General features: G+C 40.2%; 1 protein-coding gene across 1 annotated transcript in view; it reads right to left on the bottom strand.

Annotated features, from left to right (window-relative positions):
* Positions 1-24,441, bottom strand: part of GPC3 (glypican 3) — a 460,444-nt gene that overhangs the window by 376,553 nt on the left and 59,450 nt on the right. The window lies entirely within an intron of this gene.

The following is a 24,441-nucleotide window of genomic DNA, read 5'->3' as shown; positions in this document are numbered from 1 at the left end:
TATTACACCAAATATTTACTCACTCAATATTAGAGCAGTTTTTAATTTTGAAACATTCTTAAAAACAAGCACCAACTTTTTATTTCACCAAAGCAAGTAATCTGTTCATTTGTATATGAACACACATACACACACATCTTTTAAATTTGTCTATATTTTTGAGTTACAGTTACTTATCTTAAAGGAAAACAAAAGGTAGTTCCTTTTTTAGAAATGTGAGGTACATGATTTTAAGAAAGCTACTACCCCTAGGAATATCAAAATGTCTTTCCTCATTGGAAATAAACTGATAGAGCAAAGTCCTGGGTATCTCCAGGATTCTGGAGCTAGTTGTATAACCAGAAAGAAGCCATTTAGACTCTCTCTCAGTTTAGGTATGTTAGAGCCCTGCCTAGCAAAGAATACTGTCAAAATCTACTGTTTAACTTTACCCAGAGTTGGGCCAGAGGATGTATAAGGTCCTTGTGATTTCTAAAAATCATGCATGAAGATACCGTCTAAAATATAAGGACCTATTTTAAAGTATCTTGTATTTGAAACCTCACTAATTTGTTAGGTAACAGAAATTACAGTGATACGTCATAGTATGCACCTCTTAAAAGGAAAAGCGGAGAAGGCAATGGCACCCCACTCCAGTACTCTTGCTTGGAAAATCCCATGGACAGAGGAGCCTGGTGGGCTGCAGTCCATGGGGTCGCTAAGAGTCGGACATGACTGAGCAACTTCACTTTCACTTTTCACTTTTGTGCATTGGAGAAGGAAATGGCAACCCACTCCGGTGTTCTTGCCTGGAGAACCCCAGGGATGGGGGAGCCTGGTGGTCTGCCGTCTATGGGGTCGCACAGAGTCGGACACGACTGAAGTGACTTAGCATAGCATAGCATAGCAAAAGGAAAAGAGTTTTAAGGGTATTTTAAGACATTTCATTCCCGGAGAAGGCAATGGCACCCCACTCCAGTACTCTTGCCTGGAAAATCCCATGGATGGAGGAGCCTGGTAGGCTGTAGTCCATGGGGTCACTAAGAGTCGGAAACGACTGAGCGACTTCACTTTCACTTTTCACTTTCCTGCACTGGAGAAGGAAATGGCAACCCACTCCAGTGTTCTTGCCTGGAGAATCCCAGGGACGGGGGAGCCTGGTGGGCTGCCGTCTATGGGGTCGCACAGAGTCGGACACGACTGAAGTTACTTAGCAGCAGTAGCAGCAAGACATTTCATTGCTGCTATTTTCCCCTTATTTTTCTATATTTAAAAAAGCTTCCATAATACAAATATAATTTTTATTCTCAGAAAAAGTAGTTCTCTCTATATTGGCATGTGGATTTGGAGGTCAAAGATGGTAGTAAGGAATATTTTACTTTTCTGAGTATAAAATTATAAATCTGCATTCTAGAAATTTTAGAATATATAATACAAAAAGGAAATGTTTTATAAATCCACCAAAAATAGTCTCCATTAATATTTTACTACATTTCTGCATAGTATTTTCTCTATGGGTATTATAAATGGTCAACTGGGATCAGGTCTATTATTCCATATTTTACTTTTTCATGTGTATTATTTTGTGAGTACTTTGCAGTCATTAAAAATATGTGAGAACACCATTTTAACAGCTTTATCGTAGTGTACTCTATACAACCAATCCAAATTGTTCACTATTACAAATAATGCTGCAATGAACTCCTATATAAATGTTTTTGTGCGCGTCTCAGGTACACCTGAACTTGTATCTCCTTGCAGTAACTCACTGCCCAAGAAGGAAAGAGCAACACTGTGGGAAGCCAAGAGGGGGCTAACTTGCCCCATTCCCACCCCTCCCCTTTTTTACTTGCCTTTCTACTGTTCAGTTTTCCCCTCCCTCACTGTGTTAAATTTGGCTCTAGATTCTGATTGATTCTACCCTGCTGCACTGAGCTGAAGTGGCTGAGGAGACGGGCAAACACATACAAGGTTGCAGCTAGAAAAGAAGGCACCAACGACCTGGCCCATGGGGCAACCCACTCTCTGGCTGGTGATCTGAACAGCACTCGACACCAGACATGAAGTGACTGGTTTTCCTAGCCTGGGTCAGGATGGGAAAGGGACCACAAGCTCTCCATCGACATAGCCCCTGAGCCTCAGGCAACAGCCATGCCATTACTGGCTCTGGGCTTCCCGGGTGGCTCAGCAGTAAAGAATCCACCTGCAATGCAGCAGACTTAGGTTTGATCCCTGCATAGGGAAGATCCCCTGGAGAAGGGCATGGCAACACACTCCATTGTTCTTGCCTGGAGAATCCCATGGACAGAGGAGCCTAGTGGGCTATATTCCATAGGGTCACACAGAGTCAGACACAAATGAGCACACACTGCAGCCCTGATGGCTTAGCAGGTAAAGAATTCACCTGCAATGCAGAAGACACGGGTTTAACCCCTGGGTCAGGAAGATCCCCTGGAGAAGGGCATGGCAACTCACTCCAGTATTCTTGCCTGGAGAATCCCATGGACAGAGGAACCTGGCGGGTTACACTCCATAGGGTCTCAAAGAGTCAAACATGACTGAAGTGACTGAGCAGGCACGCATGTCATTACTGAAGTACAAATTCCTAACACAATTCAGAGGACAGAACAGAAGTACAGCTGGAGGGCTTCAGAAAAAAAAAACTCAATATACTATAACCTGAAAGTAAATATTAGTACTCTCATCAACATCCAGTTTATTTTTTCTGATATATCTGACATAACTTTTTCTTTGACTTCGTGGAGCCCTGTGTTTCTTATAGCATTTCTTCCTTTGGCCAAAAATGGTTTGACATCAAGGTGTGTCACCGGACCACATACAGCTTGTTAATATAGGAATTATTCTGTAAAACATGGTTTCTCCTTGCAGAGCATTGCAAACTAAGTGGGAAGCAGAAAGGAAAATACAAGGAAGGACCAGAGAATAATAAAATGAAGCAGTGAGACTATTGTCAGACTAGCATTTAGTGCTCTGAGAAGTAAGCAATGAAACGGGATAGTCTCTGGCTACCCAGAGAGAGACAGGGAAGATGTTCCTAGATTAATAAAACCACCAAAGAGGGAATGCACCACCATCAGTAATCAGTCTAGTATATCTACCCCCACAGACTCAAATGATGCCGAGACGGCAGGAGGCAGTTAGGCAAAATACGCTGGCTAGGCTACAGGCTCAAATCTGGTTTATCACTAAAGGCCTTAAGAGGCTGCATTCTAGAGGTAGGAAGGACCCAGATACTTCAAAGAGAAACCTAAGCCCTTGATGAAGCAGCCCTAAATAAGCAGCAATAAAAAAAGAGAAACTAACAACCAGCATTGGGGCCTAAATCTGTATAAAAACAAAAATAAAGAAAAATAGCCTTTCCTGAAAGAAAGTTGACATCCAAGTGCAAATGGCCTCCAGGGTACCTTTCATTTGCTTTCCGGCCATTTGTACATGACCTTATGCACACGGTAAAGAAAGCAAATTTACCACATCATCTTCACCCCATGGGGTACCATCTGCTCCCTTCAAAATAAATTTTCCCCTGTCCTCACCAAGCACCAATATTTCACATGTTTAACTATCAGGAGACACTTATTTATTCTTAAAAACATTTTATTAAAAAAAAAAAAAAACAGGGGTTGAAAATTCATATAATCAAGAAGCCCATTTCAAAGGAAAGTTGGAGCAATGGAAAGAGCGCATCTTCCACTTAGTTTTGCCAACATATTTTGGACATCCTGGGGGAAAACATTCATAAAATTGTGCTGTTTCTGCCATAAATCACTCCAATAGAATTCTTTGTGAATTATCCTCTGTCTATATGGAGATCAAAGACTCACCGCCTCTTCCCCCACTAAAACAACCTACAGTTCCAATGGAGTCATCTGCAGGCAAATGATCAAGCTATTATTAACACTTGCCAGACCGACAAGACACTAAAGTTAACTGCAGATGAGGGGAAAAGAGTTTTGAAGTACATACCATTCTTTCCAGTAATCCAGATCCCCATTTAAGTATACTCATCCCTGGGATCACAGCTTCAGATTATCAAGTGGAAAATCTGTCAGTATCAACCAACCTAGGACGTCTTACAAGAAAATTCATATCAAATCCATTCTTAAATACTTTCTATTTATTTTGGGGCTCTATAGACATGTCAATTCAATACTGAATGAAATTTTTCATTTAACAGAGATTGGAGGTTAAAAAAAAAAAAACCAAAGGAAGTGACCAATTCTGAAAAATAGTTTGCTTCCCACTGAGACAGAAAACAAGGGGATACAAGAAAATAAGAAGAAAGTATTTTTAAATAAGAGGAGGGAAAAGAATAAAACACAAGCAAGGAACAGAAATAAGTTATCAAATTCATCTGCAAGTGGGCCTTAGGAAGCATCACTATGAAGAAAGCTAGTGGAGGTGATGGAATTCCAGTTCAGCTATTTCAAATCCTGAAAGATGATGCTGTGAAAGTGCTGCACTCAATATGCCAGCAAATTTGGAAAACTCAGCAGCGGCCACAGGACTGGAAAAGGTCAGTTTTCATTCGCATCCCAGAGAAAGGCAATGCCAAAGGATGCTCAAACTACCGCACAATTGCACTCATCCCAAAGTAATGCTCAAAATTCTCCAAGCCAGGCTTCAGCAGTACATGAATCATGAACTTCCAGATGTTCAAGCTGGTTTTAGGAAAGGCAGAGGAACCAGAGATGAAATTGCCAATGTCTGCTGGATCGTAGAAAAAGCAAGAGAGTTCCAGAAAAAATATCTATATCTGCTTTACTGACTATGCCAAAGCCTTTGACTGTGTGGATCACAATAAACTGTGGGAAATTCTGAAAGAGATGGGAATACCAGATCACCTGACCTGCCTCTTGAGAAACCTGTATATAGGTCAGGAAGCAACAGTTAGAACTGGACAAGAAACAACAGACTGGTTCCAAATAGGAAAAGGAGTACGTCAAGGCTGTATACTGTCACCCCGCTTATTTAACTTATATGCAGAGTACATCCTGAGAAATGCTGGTCTGGAAGAAGCACAAGCTGGAATCAAGATTGCCAGGAGAAATATCAATAACCTCAGATATGCTGATGACACCACCCTTATGGCAGAAAGTGAAGAGGAACTAAAGAGCCTCTTGATGAAATTGAAAGAGGAGAGTGAAAAAGTTGGCTTAAAGCTCAACATTCAAAAAACAAAGATCATGGCATCTGGTCCCATCACTTCATGGCAGATAGATGGGGAAACAGTGGCTGACTTTATTTTTGGGGGCTCCAAAATCACTGCAGATGGTGATTACAGCCACGAAATTAAAAGATGCTTACTCCTTGTAAGGAAAGTTATGACCAACCTAGACAGCATATTCAAAAGCTGAGACATTACTTTGTCAACAAAGGTCCATCTAGTCAAGGCTATGGTTTTTCCAGTAGTCATGTATGGATGTAAGAATTGGACTATAAAAAAAGCTGAGCACCGAAGAATTGATGCTTTTGAACTGTAGTGTTGGAGAAGACTCTTGAGAGTCCCTTGGACTGTAAGGATATCCAAACAGTCCATCCTAAAGGAGATCAGTCCTGGGTGTTCATTGGAAGGACTGATGTTGAAGCTGAAACTCCAATACTTTGGCCACCTGATGAGAAGAGTTGACTCATTTGAAAAGACCCTGATGCTGGGAAAGATTGAGGGAAGGAAAAGGCGATGACAGAGGATGAGATGGTTGGATGGCATCACTGACTCAATGGACATGAGTTTGGGTAAACTCCACGATTTGGTGATAGATAGGGAGGCCTGGCGTGCTGCAGTTCATGGGGTCGCAAAGAGTCAGACACGACTGAGTGACTGAACTTATCTGAACTGAATGTGTGTGTGCTAAGTCGCTTCAGTCATGTCTGATTCTTTGCGACCCTACGGACCATAGCTCGCCAGGCTCCTCTGTCCACGGGATTCTCCAGGCAAGAATACTGGGGTGGGTTGCCATGCCCTCCTCTAGGGGATCTTCCCGACCCAGGGGTCAAACCCATGTCTCCCAAGTCTCCTGCATTGGCAGGTGGGTTCTTTCCCATACAGCCACCTGGGAAGCCATCTGCTTAATAGTGTTTCATTATCGTTAATATATGCAATATACAAGAAAACAGAGAATAAAATTAAGTCCACAGAAATATATACACATGCTATGTAGAACTCTAAGACAGAAAAAAACAGGATTATAAAATGTGAACATGTATAAAAACTCTATTTTCTCTTCAAATCTAGACTGTCTTCAAATATTCTGAACATCCTCAATGAAACTGGATCTGTTATTTACCTCTGATAGAATCCTGATCCCTGCTACCCACAACCACTCACTAACATTACAGACTAAATTTAGAACCATTTCGTTTTCTGAGGGCTGCATGGTCCTTTTTTTAAAGTAGAAATGATGGGGAAAATGATAATGCAAGAGACTCAGGGACCAAGACTCTCATTAGAGGAAGAGGCAGGGCCAGGCTGCATTAATATGTAGCCCACAATGAAGTTTGCATCAAACATGCCTGTGAACATGTCTTCTTTGTAGAAGGTAAACCGTGTGTTAAATTAAACAATGGATATTGGAAAACCTACTAGTAATTTTGATAGAAGAAAATTGGACTGAATTGAATGTCTAGAGTCATGGGTTAGTGCAAATTACTTGTAATGGATGCATTTTTACAGTATACAGAAGTCTGACAGCTTGAACTTTCATACATCTGAGCAATATATAAATATCCATTAGAACAGATTTTGATTTAACGAGATAATACCTGATATCCAGATTCTTCCAGTACACATCAAGCGATTCAATCTTATCCATTTGCAATCAATCTCTCATTCTTCCCTCCTCACATCCAGGAGCCAGTCATTCAAGACTTTATTAAGTGCCTGTTACCACAAGGCACTTTTTCATGTCCATTTACAAAAGGTACCTGGCTCTTTAGAATCTGAGATGCTGATTATTTCCTTTGTAAGAATTGTATCATCTTTTATTTGTAAAGTTCATTAACACACCCTTGATCCAAGTGTGCCTAGTATATATTTACATTTACGTGCTTTGAATGAAAGTGAATTAAAATTAATTTTAATTAAATTTAGAATTAAAATCAATTTAGCCTTGAAGTTGTTTGGATTTGCTTTTTCCTCACAGTTTCTGAATGTCCTTGATATAACTGGTGACATGCAGGAGGACTGAAGGCCTGGACTCTATGGATCTATTCCTAGATATTATAGGACTCATAAATTCTCTTTGAAATAAAAATGCTTTTTAAAAAAGAAATTTAGAAAATCCAAAAAAGAAGACAAATGCAAAAGTAATTTCAGTCTGATAATCTCACACTGAACAACAGCCACTTTTGATATTTTAGTATAAGACTTTCCAGGATTTTTCTCCATATAAGTTTAGGTTTATTTATTTTCATGCACTTGTATCATATTATATGCACAGCTTTATATCCTGTGGAGACTATAAACTTTAATGGCTTTATAACCTTATATCAAAGGGACAGATCACATTTTATATAACCATTCACTTCTCTATTATTAAATACTTTGTTATTTCCAATATTTTTGTTATCAGAAAACACCTCTGTTCATAGGGCTTTTTTTCCTGTATTCAGGATGGTTTTCATAGGATAAAGTCCCAGAAGTAGAATTATTGGATCAAACTATGAATATTTTCAGGCCCTTGATAATACAAATTGCCAAACTGCTGTTCCAAAAGGGTTGCACCAGAAATGCATGAGTGTGTCCATTTAACTAAAGCCTCACTGGCAGTGCGTGTTATTTTTTATCCACTCTTTCCCTTGTTGTTGTTCAGCCACTCAGTCTTGTCTGACTCTTTTCAACCAATGCCATGGAAAGACCACCATGGATTCTTTCCCTAATCTCCAAGTGAAAAAATGGTATCTCATTGTTTTCATTTGTATCTCCTCGATACTAGTGCCTGAACTTTAACTTAGTTTTGAAAATGCTCCTTTTGGAGAGAATGCATTTTTAGGATTTCTGTTAAAACAGACATGCAAATCTAGTATTAGATCCTAGCAGAAGGCAAAAGAAAATGACTAAAGGAGAGTCATTCAAAACCTTTTAGGAACTTTGACATTTCTTCTCTGTTCTTTAATGACTATAGATGCCAGGCATGATAGTTCTTCATCCGTTTTCCCCCAGTTGTACATAAGGTGTCACACTTGGAAATTTCCCTCCATCATTCTGTAAGCATTGCTGGGGACAGACCTTGTTATCAAACAAAGTGCTCGACCAACTGATGTCACAGTGAACAAAGACTAAATCCTGGTCTAACAAAACCCTAGTCTAGTGCAGAAGGCAAGAGGGTTGTCCAGAGGAATGTGGACGTACACAGCCATGAAACCTAACCAAGACTTGAAGGGTCTAAGCTGAGGCTTAAAGCAAAAGCTGACACTCCACCCCTACCCCTCAGGTCTTTCTTTCAACCATTTCTCATGTGATAGGATTTTCAGACCCATCCTGGTCACTGTCTTCTGGATATACTCAACTTTGTCAATGTTCGTAAAATGTGGTGACTATACTTGAACATAATACTCCAGATGTGGTCTGATCAGCACACATGCTTCTAATACAGCCTAAAATTGTTTGGCTTTAAAAAAAAATAAGCTACACCACATTGTTGGCTCATATTAAACTTGTGATCAGCTAAATCCCCAAGAACTTTTTACATAAACTGCTGCCAAGTCACATCTCTCATATCCTGTACATATGCAATTTTTTAAACCTAAATTCAAGACTTTACATCTATCACTGTTAAATTTCATCTTGTAGGTTTTGACCTAGAGTTCCTACAAGCTGAGGTCATTTTAAATCTGGATTCTGTCATCCTATATATTAAACTATGCCACCCAGCTTTACGTTATCTGCAAAGTGAAAAGCCGGTCTTTGTGATCAATTGTGATCAAGACTTTGCTCCATTAAGGTGGGGGCCATGATATGGACACCTTTGTACCCCTCACAGTACTAAGTAGGCTGCCTTTTACACAGTAGGTGCTCAGTATTTGTTGCGTGAACGAATGCCCAGGCAGAGCCAAAACAGTCCTGTGGCCCTTCACTAAAACATCTTCCTCCAGGTTGACGCTGAATCTGTTGCTCAACTAGCTGTGAATTTGCCTAATTACTGGTTATGCAGTCAAATTTCACAATCTTATGCACAAGATATTACAGAAAACTTTCGAATGGTTTGCTAAAATCCAGACATCCTGTATTTATGTTTGACATTCTGGCACAGTTGTTAGAATGCAGACAGCACGATGCAGCCGTGAAAAAAACAGACTACTAGAGGCTGTTTATCATTTACCTCCCTGACACTTTATCCTCAATCCTTACCCAGATTACAGGGGAACTTCCATTTTCTACTTTCTCCTATATGAATACTCTTGAATATTCAGTCCTTTTATGCCTTTAGGTTCTTTACATTAGACAGGCAATTTTTAAAAAATAATTTTACATTAAAAACTGCACTGACAAAGTGAAAAACTCATACATTTTTTATTAAAAATACTAGATGTATATTTAGGTTTATTAGCTTTTGAAAGAGGATAAACCTCAAAAGAGCCTACACAGTCCTATGCCTTCAAAAGAACCTATCAAAGCTTACAATTTTTAAAAGAGCAGAAACATATAGTATTTTACATGGAATGTTAATGAGAGAACCGATAGACGCTGACTTAAGGCACCAGGGAAGCCGGAGTCTGAGACTACAGGACTATACTGTCACCCAAATATCCTTCCCCACTCCATTCCCGTCCCTTGAAAGTTTGGAATCAGAGATTCTAAGAAATAGGCTGTTAAAGAAATAAAAGAATTCTCAGAGAATGAGCAGATAATGTGCCCAGCATGATTAATGGCCTTTCAAAGATGAGCAAGTGTGGGAAACACATGACTCCTGGCAATGTGTGCTTTGCCTGCCAGATGGTGCCTGACCCTCCACCCCATCCTTCATCCCTTTTTGGAGCTTTACCCCATCCATGACACCCATTCCATCTTTGACCTCCTCTCCTACCTCATCCCTGATCTCCACCCTCCAGGCTAAGGGATGAGGTGAAGCTGAGGGATGGGGTGAGGATGCCTGTTTTGCACATTACTTGGTAATTTTTAAAAAGTAGCTGGACATTTTACTAGCTTGTTTTGTAGGCTTTTGCAGAAGTCCCCCCTCCCCGCCCATGTTAAAATGGTCTTGTCAAAAAGTTCCCAGCATCAAAAGAACTGATCAAAGCAAAGTGTGTCCAAATGCCATATAACTACCTAAATGATGGAATGAAAGGAGTACCTGAGAATTAGAAGATTTGAGTATATATTTACGATTTCTACCAATCATTTGGCAGACCTTGGGAAATTCTATTCCTAATCTGAGCCTGTCTTCCTTGTAACTGGAAAGTTTGGGCTAAATGATCTTCATAGTTCTTTCTCAAGCGATGATTCTCAGATGCCTGGTACTGTTACTACTATTTCATTTGTAATTATCTTGCCTTTAAGCATCTCTGGGTCAAGGACCACATCTCATACTTCTACAGAAGGCATCACACAATCTGGGCCCATAGTCGGCACTTAACCATTTTTCAATTGAACTGATTTCCCTCTTGTGAGCTAAACTGGCTATAATTAGGCTTCTATTCAATAATTTTTCTCTGAAGAGCATATGACACCACAGGTAACCTTGGTTGCTGGTCAGACTGTAACTATCAGGCCAAACTCTTTGCTTACAGAACATAAAAATTTACAAGGATGACTGAGAAAATATTGAGCCCCCCAAAAGTAAATCTGATGCAAGGTCCTCCATGGTAGACCCTGGCCAGACGGACTGATGCTTCCAAGTGACCCCAACTTCATCACCTCTCCACTGCCCTTGGCCTAAATAGTATATGTTAAGTCAAAGATGAAAAGCACCCTACAGTCCAAGAAGGAAAAAGGTAGCCTGGTAAGATATCACTGATATTTTACATTCTAGGATAAAGCTTTTCTTACAGTCTAAGTATTTCAGTGATTTTTTTCAAAGTAAATTTTACTGCTATCAAACTTTAATTTATGCTAACAACCACAGGGAATGTCATAATAATTCAGAACATTTTAATCTTTTTACTAAAATAACAAATTCATTCCACAAGTGTTCATTGAACCCCAAGTACATGCTAGACACCACTAGTCACTAGTTTGTTCAACTAGATATAGGTTACAATCCTGGAAAACACCATCAGTTTTTTATCTTCTTTTCATGACAATGATTAAACACCCAGCTTCTCAGATTTTTTAAAAGGTATGCTCCAAGTTCCTTATTAAGAAGACCATTCACCAAAGGCTAATCTGAGTATGTTTCTCTTTTGATACATGTTACTACCATCCTGGTCAAGTCTGATTAAAGAGTCATGCCACCGTAATTCCAGACTCCCATTCCTTACTAAGAGAAGAAACGGAAGTACTGAACAGATAACCAAAATTTCTCAATGGGTCTATGCTTTCCTTTAGCCTGACTTCATAAGAATGAAATATAAGTGAACTTTTAACCTTCTGTACTGCTTCCATTAAAAAATGATAGCAGCTATGGCAGATTTCTGTTTTTAAATGAAATGGTCACAGAGATAGGAGCTGTACTAGTAAAAACAGCCCAAGTAAAGAATGGCACATAGAGAATCTACAGTAAGGTCTTGTCACCTGGTGATCCTGTTAGTGGACTTCAGAAAGATGTGGAGTTTCGCACTTCTCTGACTCTTAAGTAGTATCAGGTTTAAAATGTTGTAGCATTAGGCAAATACACCACATGCAGAGGAAAGCTAGTCCTCACCAATGGGCATTTGGGTCTTCCCTGGTAATCTGTGTGTTTTCAAACTCATGGTCTCAACACATCGGTATGTGCAGATCAGCTGTGAATATGTTTTGCATCAGCTGTTACTAATACTGAACTACCAACATTTGTAAGTAATTTTCTTTTTAAAAAATAGTACATTGAAAGCTATTCCTATACTACAGAAATACCATCACTAAATCATTCACATTCCAGTAGGCTTTCCAGTCCAAGAGAGAAGAAAGGGGCGGGATTACCGCTGGTACACTGGGAAGTGCGCAGAAGCCAGGCTAGCCCCACCTATGGGAGGGACCTACTTGGGAGGTGTATCTTGAGGACTGAAGAAAACACAGCTGGGGCTGAGAATTAAGTTTAACTCTAGGCAGCCCAGAACATGCAGTATTGGAAAGTTATGAGACTTAGCTCTCCTAATAGTTGGGATCTGCTCATCTGTAGGATAGCCTAAACTTTAATTTTCAAGATATGGAAGCTGTAATAATTTGGACTTGGGGGATTTTGAGGGTGTTGTTTTATTGGAGAGGGAGGGCAATATTCCAAAGCAAATACCTGTCTGATTTTCAACTCTCTCAGCCTGCAAGGGATAGAACAGAAAGTGGGAGAGTGGCACTGCCTTAAAGTCAGGAGTTTGGAGCCAGAGAAGGAATTCTCTTTTGGACCTGCTGAGTTTCAGTTGATGGTAGGAGACTGAATGGAAAAATACAAACACATGTAACTTATTTGAGCTGGTTTCCTCTTATGTAAAATGGACTTAAGACTATCTGCCTTGAAGAATGTTATGAGAATTAGAGATAACGTAAATAAGTACAGAGCACAATGCCTGACTCTAAAAGACAACTTTTAGTTGAAGTGAAAGACAAAGGAGAAAAGGAAGGATATACCCATCTGAATGCAGAGTTCCAAAGAATAGCAAGCAGAGATAAGAAACCCTTCCTCAGTGATCAGTGCAAAGAAATAGGGGAAAACAATAGAACTGGAAAAACTAGAGATCTCTTTAAGAAAATCACAAAAACCAAGGGAATATTTCATGCAAAGATGGGCACAATAAAGGACAGAAATGGTATGGACCTAACAGAAGCAGAAGACATTAAGAAGAAGTGACAAGAATACACAGAAGAACTATACAAAAAAGATCTTCATGACCCAAATAACCACGATGGTGTGATCACTCACCTAGAGCCAGACATCTTGGAGTGCAAAGTCAAGTGACAAAGCTAGTAGAGGTGATGGAACTCCAGCTGAGCTATTTCAAATCCTAAAAGATGATGCTGTGAAAGTGCTGCACTCAATATGCCAGCAAATGTGGATAACTCAGCAGGGGCCACAGGACGGGAAAAGATCAGTTTTCATTCTAATCCCAAAGAAGGGCAATGCCAAAGAATGCTCAAACTACTGCACAATTGCACTCATTTCACATGGTAGCAAAGTAATGCTCAAAACTCTTCAAGCTAGGCTTCAACAGTATGTGAACCAAGAAATTCCAAATGTTCAAGCTGGATTTAGAAAAGGCAGAGGAACCAGAGATCAAATTGCCAACATCCACTGGATCATAGAAAAAGCAAGGGAATTCCAGAAAAACATCTACTTCTGCTCCACTGAGTACACAAAAGTGACTGTGTGGATTGTGACTGTGTGGATCACAACAAACCGTGCAAAATTCTTAAAGAGATGGGAATACCAGACCACCTGACCTGCCTCCTGAGAAATCTTTATGCAGGTCAAGAAGCAACAGTCAGAATGGGATATGAAACAATGGACTGGTTCCAAATTGGGAACGGAATACGCCAAGGCTGTATATTGTCACCCTGCTTATTTAACTTATATGCAGAGTACATCATGCAAAATGCTGGACTGGAGGAAGTACAAGCTGGAATCGAGATTGCCGGGAGAAATATCAGTAATCTCAGATATGCAGATAATACCACCCTTATGGCAGGAAGCGAAGAGGCACTGAAGAGCCTCTTGATGAAGGTGAGAGAGGAGAGTGAAAAGCTGACTTAAAACTCAACTTTCAAAAAATGAAGATCATGGCATCCAGACCCATCATTTCATGGCAAACAGATGGGGAAACAATGGAAACAATGACAGACTTTATTTTCTTGTGCTCCAAAATCACTGCAGATGGTGACTGCAGCCATGAAATTAAAAGACGCTTGCTCCTTGGAAGAAAAGCTATGACAAAAAGCTAGACAGTGTATTAAAAAGCAGAGACATTACTTTGCCAACAAAGGTCCGTCTAGTCAAAGCTATGGTTTTTGTGGTAGTCATGTATGGATATGAGTGTTGGACCATAAAGAAGACTGAGTGCCAAAGAATTGATGCTTTTGAAGTGTGGTGTTGGAGAAGACTCTTGAGAGTCCCTTGGACTGCAAGGAGATCCAACCAGTCAATTCTAAAGAGAATCAACCCTGAATATTCATTGGAAGGACTGATGCTGAAGCTCAATACTTTGGCCACCTGATGCGAAGAACTGACTCATTGGAAAAGACCCTGATGATGGGAAAGATTGAAGGCAGGAGGAGACGGGGACGACAGAGGATGAGATGGTTGGATGGCATCACTGACTCAATGGACATGAGTTTGAGCAAGCTCCGGGAAATGGTGAAGGACAGGGAAGCCTGAAGTGCTGCAGTCCATGGCGTCGCAAAGAGTCAACCTCGACTGAGCAACTGAACAACAACAACAAAAGAAAGCTTTATTATTAGTCCCTAAGATCTCTAGGACTGGGGCATCGGTAAGAAGTGAGAACTGGAGAATTAATGATATTGAGATAGCAGTTGAAGCCATGAAAATGAGTAAAGAGTAGAGGGGGAAGGGAGCACTAAAGACATCCCCTTTCGAGAATAGTCACATTTGAATGGAAGAGGAAGATTTGTCATCAAAAAGGAGAGAAGGAATGCTCAGAGGGGTGGGAGGGAAACAGATACATGTACTGCCACAAGCCAAGGAAAGGAAAACATTCAAGGGGGAGAAAGAAAAATAAGCCCCAGTGAATTCAGTAAAAAGTCCGTCATTGGTAACCTGCAGGGGAGCAATTTTACTAAAGAGGCAGCAGCAGAAGCCAGATTACAAGGTGTTTCAGAACGAGTGGTAAAGAAATGGAGCCAGCAGATATAAAGCACTCACTTGAGAAGAGAAAGTCAATAATATTGCAGTCTGACAGCTGGACTTGGTCCAGACACGCAAGAACAGACTTTAGCTGTAAAGACTTAAATGTGGGATTTTAATATGGAATTTCTGATGGCTGCAGGTATAGAGGGGCCTCCCAAGGGAAAAACACATTCCTACTAAAACTAAATATGGCTTTCATAAGCTCAACAAAGAGAGGCCAACCTTGGTTGTTTCTTAAATCTCCATGGCTTCAAGATAATGCCACTCAATTCTAGGGACTGAGAGAGGAGAAAAACAGAATGAAAAATTTAAGAATGTACAAAGATTTGTGAAGAGCCTTCTCTCTTAGGTGGCCTCCCTGCAGAGCTTTTGTTCTCCAAATTCCCAGACGCTCCAAGACTCTTAAGGAGCATAACCCAATCAAGCCTCCTCAGGTTAAAGGGAAAAGAAAAGGCTTGCCTATTAACTCCAAACCAATCACTTCCTGCTTCCCTTGTGTTACACAAAGTCCCTATTTTCATTGAGTAAATAAATAAGTCCCCAAAAAGCAGAGTAGTTTTCGGGAAAAGCTGGTAGGGTCCACAAAGCTGATTAGGACTTATTTATTTGAAAGTTTCAAATAAAAGGTATTTCAACTGGTCAGGAATGTTTGAGGACTATTGAGATGTGACAGGATTCCCTAGGTAAACATGTCCTACCTCAGGCTTCTTGGAGTCTCTAATCCCTATAACAAGCAAGGTCCTAAATAAGAGAAATAATACTACTAGCTACCATTATTGAGCAAGCATGCACCATGTGCCCTTTACATGCATTGCCTCATTTAATCCTCACAATAGCTCTGTGACGTTAGATATTATTAACCCCAGGGATGCAGAGTCCTTAGGCTAACCCCTGTTGCCAAAGGACCTCCCAGGATTCACCAGCATAAATGCCCTATCGTCTGGCCATGGACTTGTATTTTCTTGTCCCAGTACTGCTTTGACTGCTTGGTTTTCAACAGTTAAGAAAAAATCAAAAATATATCTTCTCCCTTTTCTATCTGATGTCATATGGGTTTTGGAAATAAACAGACCCCAACTTGGGCTTCCCTGGTGGCTCAGTGGTAAAGAATCTACCTGTCAATGCAGGAGACATGGGTTTGATCCCTGGGTTGGAAAGATCCCCTAGAGAAGGAAATGACAACCCTCTCCAGTATTCTTGCCTGGGAAATCCCATGGACAGAGAAGCCTGGCAAGTTACAGTCCATGGGGTCACGAAAGAGTCAGACATGACTTAGCGACTAAACAACAAGACCCCAAGTTCATATCCTGGCTCTGTCCCCAAGCAATCTGTGTGGTCTTAGCCAAACAGACAATCATAGTAACTTCAGTGTTGTTGTGAAGACTGAGATACTAGTACAGTGCCTAGCACATAGTGAATAATAAAAAAATTTATATTTTTTAAATTCAGAAACATATGGAGAAAAAAATGAACTATCATGCCCACTGAAGGAAAGTTACATGGCTCAAAACAGCCTGGAGTTAAAACTCCCCTCCAGGTCCTCCCCACCATTCTATGCAAAACAAAGAACTCTCTCACCCGAAGAAAAAAATGGACATTAAAGTTGATTACGCCCAGCTCCCAGCTGGTCCAGCCCCTGGTCTATCTCCAAAATTCCTTACCCCAGCCGTTTAAGAGATAACTACTCCAAACAACCTTGGAGAAGAACAGGCCCCCTTAAGACAGTAACTTTCCACATACATGCCTATATATACTTACTCTTTTCTTGGATAAGCGCAGCAGCTCGCTAATCTGACTGCTGCCCCTTCTTGCCTCATTAAAGGTGATCTGTTCCTGTAAAGTGCCAGTCTTGTTCTTTTTCTGAACCTCGCCTTCTCTAACTCCCTTACTTTACACCCACCATCCAAAAATAGGCCCTGAGATATTTCAGTATATATGTATATATGTTTTTTCCACCAAACTGGAATTTTATATATACACACACACACATCCCATTCTTTATAAAGTGTTAACATATATCATAAAATATTCTTTGGAAATATCAGTGTTAACAGCTTCATAATATTCCAGTGAATAGATTCACCATAACTAGTTTAACAGACACAACACTGATTCAACAGAAACAATTGACTTTTCACCATAGGCCTCTGTAGCTCAACCCAGAGGATTCTTCCAATGAGAATTTCAGGGAGGAGTTTCTGTTTCCCTTAAATTACACCTCATGTTCAGCCCCCAAGCTTCCAGCCATCTTTGTCAGGGGTTACTGGCTTTAGTGTTACCTGCATATGTCTAAGCAAAAGCTCTGAAAGTTAGACTTTGGGGCCATGTCCAAGGCAACCACTAGCTCGAAAAAGATGCAACATGATGTACATTTAACCATAGCTAACTAATAATAAAATACATATTCTGAACATTTTAACAAACCACATTACCATGTATTTTGTGACATCAGAGGAACATTATCAAACCAGAGGACTGGTTCACATTAATATATCCAAGATAAATTGCTTAAATATTTTATGGGATACCCAGACAGTAGAGTACTGCATAGCCATTAAAATCATGTTGACATCTATGTAATAACACAAGAACATGTTCTGAAAATAGTTACATTTTTTAAAAAGCAGGGTATAAAACGGTATGTATGTTTGTTTTTGTTTAGTCGCTAAGTTATGTCCGACTCTCTGTGACCCCATGGACTGCAGCACACCAGGCAGGCTCCTCTGTCTTCCACTATCTCCTGGAGTTTGCTGAAATTCATGTCCACTGAGTCTGTGATGTTTTCTAACCATCCCTTGTAATGTATACATATAATTTAAAGATCTAAAAAAGAAAAGTCTACTAGCCAAACTGTTAATAGGTCTTAGTATCACAAGTAAATTGTTTGCTTCACTATCTTACCTATATTGCTGCATTTTCTAACGTTAACAGGTATCATACCAATAAATTATTCTTTTAAAAAAGCCAAAATTGTACATTCATTCATATTCTAAACCCCTATTATGGTGTGTGCTACCATTCCCTATGTATTCTGGCTTGTCAAGACTTAATTATATCAACAATAATAAATAACCATGATGGAGCCCATAGAATACTGGAATTAGAACTGGAAACTAAACTCAACCTGTTCCTAACATTATGCCCCTGGCAAACTGCTTAATCTCCTGGAACCACAGCCCTCATCTCTAAAGTAGGGAATATCCTGTCTACCTCACAGGGTTGTTGTGAGTTGAAATGAGACAGTGCAGGTGGAAGTGTCTCTTCCTACACCTGGTAAACGGAAAGTCAGTTAAACCTAGTTCCAATACCTTTCTCAGCAAGATACAAAGTGCAAAGTGACACTCATTATAATTATTCAATTTCTACTCTGTGTTTCTCTTCTCACTCAATGTGTCCTTCTGTGTTCAGACTGGAATGTAAAAAAGAATACGCAAACAGGAGAGATGCCAATGAGAGTGGAAATACCTGAGACAATGGGAGTAGACAAATAGCTGAGTACCACACAGTCCTTGTATCATGAGATGCTTGATCACAAGCAGAATCAAAATTAATGCAGTTTGTCGCCCCTACCTACCCTGTAACCCTGACTTAAACCAAAAAAGAAGAGAATCTCAGGTTTAAATCTCATATTTAAATGGTCCAGTGTAACTGCAGCTGTAATTGCCAGAGGCACACATCTGATTTGAGCTTTGGGAACGGGGAGATGTATTAACAAGTGTGGTTAATAGTCATAAGGGAAGGTTAAAGGAAACTCTTGTTGACTTCGTAACAAAAGAAAAGGGCTATATGTACAGTCAATGTTAATTATGCTCTTGTTAGCCATATGATCTTATGAGAACAGTTCTGTCTGCTTCTGTGCTAATGAGCACCTAAAACTAAGGATCTGTCATGTGCACTTTATTACTGCCATTGGGTTTTTCCAAAAGCGGTGAAATGTTTGTCCTAGAGAGAAAAAAGGAAGGTATTTCCAAATGAGAGTTATAATAATAATAAGCCTCCAACTCTTCCTCTTTCTTTTTTCCACCTCTCTCTCAAATAAGCTGGTGTATCATTCTGTAACTTACAATTTCCAAAAAATAAACTGAGAAATGTGATGGTATTAAATATGAATAACCATCTGTGCCATCTCTTTGAGAAGAGCAGGAACTCCAAATACAGGAACACAAAAAAGCCCGCCCTCTGGCATATAGATACTTAAGCAAAAGGGTTCTTTCAATCCATACACTCGAACATTTTAAAGAGGTAGATGAAAAATGAGCTCTTCGGTAAAAATTCTCACTTTTTAATGTCTGCAATTTTATCTAACATTCAGAATTGCATCCTGGGTTAGAATTGTATACTCGGTACATCTTCTTTAAAAACCATATAAATCAAAAACTACTAGAAGTCTCAAAACATCAGATAATATGATTGATTTTATTCTTTTATGACATCACCTGAACAGGAGAGGAATGAATGGGCTTCAGAAGCCTCTTATTTTTCCAGCAGCTTTCTTACAGAATAATATACTTTCATAATGAAATGTAAGATTATAAATTGCCAAATTGATTTTGCATCAGTGGTAAAAAGTCATAAGTGACTAAGTGTCCTAAGGTGACCTAGTATGTTATAGAAAATGTGAAACCATAGTATACTGACAGTTTAATTGGTTTAGCAAGAGTTCATATCACTTGGCTGAAATGCATCATTGGCCTTTTTATCGTTACATCTTATTGCGGCTTTAAAAATAAAGTAGATGACAATCTTGTGAAATGTTTCCTTTACTGAATCAGGTTCCTGTCCTTGACTTTATTGCTTTGCTTAGCTTTCCAAAGCAATGTTTACAAACTTCCTTTGCCTTTTAATATATTTTGAATAGTGAAATTTATCTCCCCAACTTGATCCTTTCGAGCCTGGAGATGGGAAAACACTAGTGTACGGTCAGTGCGAGGTGCACGAAAACAGACAGCATCAAGGAGTTAAAGACCAGAGGGGATGGCACCTTGACATTTATTGCTGTCTAGTGCAAACCAGAATATATAATTTGACTCTTTTACAGCATTAGGAGGGCAATTTAAATGCGTTAGGACTTGAACTATCAAAAGATGCTGTCTCCTGTCTCCAGATGTAATTACAAGACAAGACTATTAAAACAGTCTTATAAATACAAGAGGAGCTAAGGCTGTGAAGGGTGACAGAAGCGGAAAGAACTACTTCCCCAGCAATGGCAGCCGGTTTTCTGAGAGCGGTCCCTACAGCAGAATAGGAGGCTGGCTTGCAGGCTAGGGTGCACTCCTCCTGAATGACTGGTGTCAAAGGAAGGCCCTGAGCTCAACTGCGACCCAACACAGCAAGATAGGAGCAGAAGTGACACTGCCACCACCAAGAACATTCTACGCCTTCTGCCTCCATTCTACTTCTGCAGGTTAAACAGGCAGAATGTAGTCATTAGTCCTGCTTATTGAGAAGCTGCTTACTATATGTGAGGAGCGTAGAGTGCTAGGCAATGGTGCATTTAGCAAACCCAGGCCATGCAAATTGGTATTCTCCAAATCCCAGGTATGTAGTGACTCCCGAAGGGACAACTTTTTGTTTTCCCCACCCCTTCCATTCAGTGGTATTAAAGTGTGTGTGTGCATGTAAATATCAACAAGAATCAAAAGGTTTGTCTGTGAATTTCACAATATTCCCAGAAACAAGGTTAAAAAGAAAGAGAATCTCCAGTTACTTGTCAATACGATATTGTCTTTTAAAAGATCATGTCCCAGTTAGCTACCATGTTAAGGAATTACATACAAAAATGGTAAAAGGATGAGTGGGGCAGGGGCCAAGTCTGGTCATTCTTAAACCATAGGTTGACACTCGGATTCTAAGCAGGGAGCCAAGTTAAAGCAAGAGCATGCAGAAAAGATGCTTGTTCTTAATAGTAAGACTCAATGTTGATTAGGAGGTAGTGAGACGGGCACTTGCACACTGCTCCTGGGTGTATAGACTGATAAAACTCTTCTGGAAAGTGATACGGTATTAAGTATCTAGATCTTCCTAAAAGTTTATATTCTTTGGTGCAGTTTCCTTATGTCTCTAGCCCAAGGAAACATCAGAAATCAGCACAAAGTTATATGTACACAAATGTTCACGGCAGCACGAAATTGGAAACACCCTAAACGTACATCAGTAAGGGGGTGCTTACATACATTATGCATATGAACAATCACACTTACCATGAACTTCTAATGGCATGTGAAAGTGCATGTATATATTGTTAAGGAAAAGGGCAGAGTTCAAAACTCTATGTAGTAGAAGCAAGTATCCGAGTGCCCCCATCCCAATCCCATGTAATTTCAAAAACATCTTCAAACAAAGTGCGTGGGGGGAAAAAAAAAAAAAAGCAGAGATGGGGATGAAACTAGAGAATGTTGTGCTTACTGAAATGTCAGACAATGAAAGACAAATACTATATGATATCACTTATATGTAGTACCTAAAATATAGTACAAATGAATGTATATACAAAAGAGAAACAGATGCACAGATCTAGATAACAAACTACTTACTGGTTACCACTGGGGAGATGGAGGGGATGGGGCAAATTAGGGCTATGAGATACAAACTACTACATATAAAATAGATAAGCAACAAGCAAATATCATATAGCACAGGGAATTATAGCCATTATCTTGTAATAACAGTTAACAGAGTATAATTTGTAAAAATACTGAATCATTATGCTGTACACCTGAAATTTATATAACATTGTAATTCAATTACATTTCAATTTTTTTTGAAAAGCAGAGCTTATCACCATTGAAAGTAAGAGAGTTTAACCACTTGATTTATTTTGCAATAATTTTAGATTTACAGTAGAGTTACAAAGCTAGTTTCACTTGGTTTCCCCTAATAGTAACATCTTAAATAACCATGGGCCATTTGTCAAAATTAAAATGTTGACATTGGTACAATGCTATCGACCAAACTACAGCCTTTATTCAGATTTCCCCAGGTTTTCCACTAATGTCTTTTATCTGTTCCAAGCTCTAATTCAAGATACCACATTGCATTTACTTGGTCACTCAATTTTAACAAGAGAATTCAAATTTGTGCCTCACCCAAGACTCATAAATTGCCTATTCATTTAATTAAGTTTTCTTTTCGCTTAAGCCATTTCTATTGAAGAGCCATGAAGGTATAAAAAAGATCATTTTAAAATAAGTCAAAATAATCTGTTTTCCTGATTTGCACATGAATTTATTTCAGAATTCTTCCCAGAGAACTTTGTGTTTCCCCCCTCCCGTGGTCCCTGGGTCCCTGTTAACTGGTTTCACATTCCCCTAATGATCAGGCCCCAGGTGGCTGGGCACTAGGGCAGCACCATCTCAGACACAGAACAAGTACTAAACTGACTGCAGTAGAACTTTAAGGTTGGGAGCTACCATCAATAACTCAATCTTGCCAGAAATAACCTCTGGATAAAAATGATTCACTTACCAAACATTTCTTTAGTATCTATACATAAAATCCTTTTTAGCATCATGTGTGCTGTTTCAGAGTGGTGCAGAGAGGCTGAGTAACTCCACAAAAAGTCTATTAGTTAATAGATGGCAGAACAGTGATTCTAACCCCAGTTCCTCTGTTACTCTAAATCCATGCTCTTGATTGTTATTGTTCCTCCTTGAGAAACTCTCAATAAATGATGGAGCCGAATTATTCCAGTTCTAGTTCTTAAACCCTGACTATTCCAACCTTGAATAGAACTCTGACCCAGCAGTGGTTCTGATTTGATATTTGTGGCCATGTGCCTTCCTTCCCCTTTTACTAAACCTTGGCCTTAGCTGCTCAGATGTGCTGTATCTATACCAACCAAGTTGACCCCTCTGTAGTGTGTCTCAGTCATGTTCTGTTAAAGCTTTCTGGATCTGCCTGGTTGGGGACCGTCCTGCCTGTCCCCAACGATGAGGGGCCTCTGGTGTCCTTTGCTCTGTCAGCCACTCTGCCCCCTCTGGAACACAGGCCTAGCTGTACCTTTGGGCCCTGCACTCTGCCAGTTGGCTTGGCAACCTTGGAGACAGGAAAAGGGAAGTCTAGCTGAAGCAGCCTGGATTTCCCGGGAGAGTTGACACTTGGCAGCAAGTAGCTCAAAGGAAATGACTTCCTAATCTTCCTGAAGATTCTTCTTCTGGCTGAAGAAGGACAAGAAAGCCTAGTCCTGCTCCTTTTCTTCACACTGAGAATCACTCAAAGGATGCTATTCACAAAACAGCGCTAGGGAAGACCTAGGGCAATCTCAGCCTAGTGTGTTCCAGCTTACAAAGGAGCTTCCCCACTCTGGGAATGAAGGACAGAGAAGAAAGCAAGTCCTTAAGCCTTAGGGAAAGGGATATATCAGTGACTTAGCTCCGTGGATACTTTCTAAACTCCTCCAGTCACTACCAAGTGACCTCAGGAACTACCAGCTGTGCACAGGTGGCAGAAGCCTTTGATGACTGGTTTCCTCTTCCCTAGAGTCATTTAGCAGCAGGAGGGGTTGTGGGGCGGAGAGAGCAGCTGTTTATTCTCATGACACTTCCCCCTGCCAAAGACAGCTCTTTGATTGATCCCCCGGCAGAAGATCTAGCTTGTACTCGGGACAGAAACAGTTTGGGGATAGATGGGTTATGCAATTTCCTCTAGGTCAAACAGGGAATCCTCAGGAGAAACCAGTGACTTTTCCTAGTTCCCCGTCTGTTGATGGGAGTGAAGGGGGGTGAATACAAACGTATCACCACCATTACCTTCTTCCCACCTTTTCCTCTGACCTTTTTAGAAACCATCAATGTAAGCTTACATGAGTTTATTCACTTGGTCCACACTAGAACTGTATGAGATAGAGTCTTCTACCACGCATGTTAAAGATGGGGAAACTGAAGCACTAAGGAAACAACTCCCAAGATCACAAAGAGGCAGAACTAGGATTTGAACTCAGTCTTAGAACTAAGAGAGTCATTAGGATTAAAAACAGACTTTAGCAAAGCAGCCTTACACACCCTGTCACAGCACCCCTTGCCAACACACACACACACACACACCCCTACTCCCACCATGCCAGTGACTGTCTTTTCCAGCAAAGAGCAATGTAATCTCCTTTTAGGAAACAAAATCTGACCAATTTAGTTAGGGAGAGAAGACAGGCTGAGAATAGACAAGCAAGTGAAAGTAAAAATCAAACTTGCTGAAAACAGGAAGTAGAGAAAGCAGGCTGGAAGCTGTGATCAGAGATGGAACACAGTAGATGTCAGGCACTGATTCCTTGTTTGTGAGATGTTTTAAAACAAGAATGTAAAAGAAAATAGTCGGAAGTGCGCTCGGCGGCCCGTGGATCTGTCTCTTGCTTCAACAGTGCTTGGATGGAACAGACCCAGGGACGCCCCTTGCTCCAGCCTCTGACCACCCTCCAACCTTTTTTCCAGTCGCAACCTCCGGAGTCAGCCACTCAGCTGTCTGTGATCACGGACCAGCCAACATTTTTTAACTCCTTATTACCAACCAATCATGAGCTCCC

This window comes from Bos mutus, chromosome X (assembly GCF_027580195.1).
Source record: "Bos mutus isolate GX-2022 chromosome X, NWIPB_WYAK_1.1, whole genome shotgun sequence".
Taxonomy (NCBI): domain Eukaryota; kingdom Metazoa; phylum Chordata; class Mammalia; order Artiodactyla; family Bovidae; genus Bos; species Bos mutus.
The sequence above is the reverse complement of the archived record's forward strand: the minus strand, read 5'-3'. Positions and strand labels throughout refer to the sequence as shown.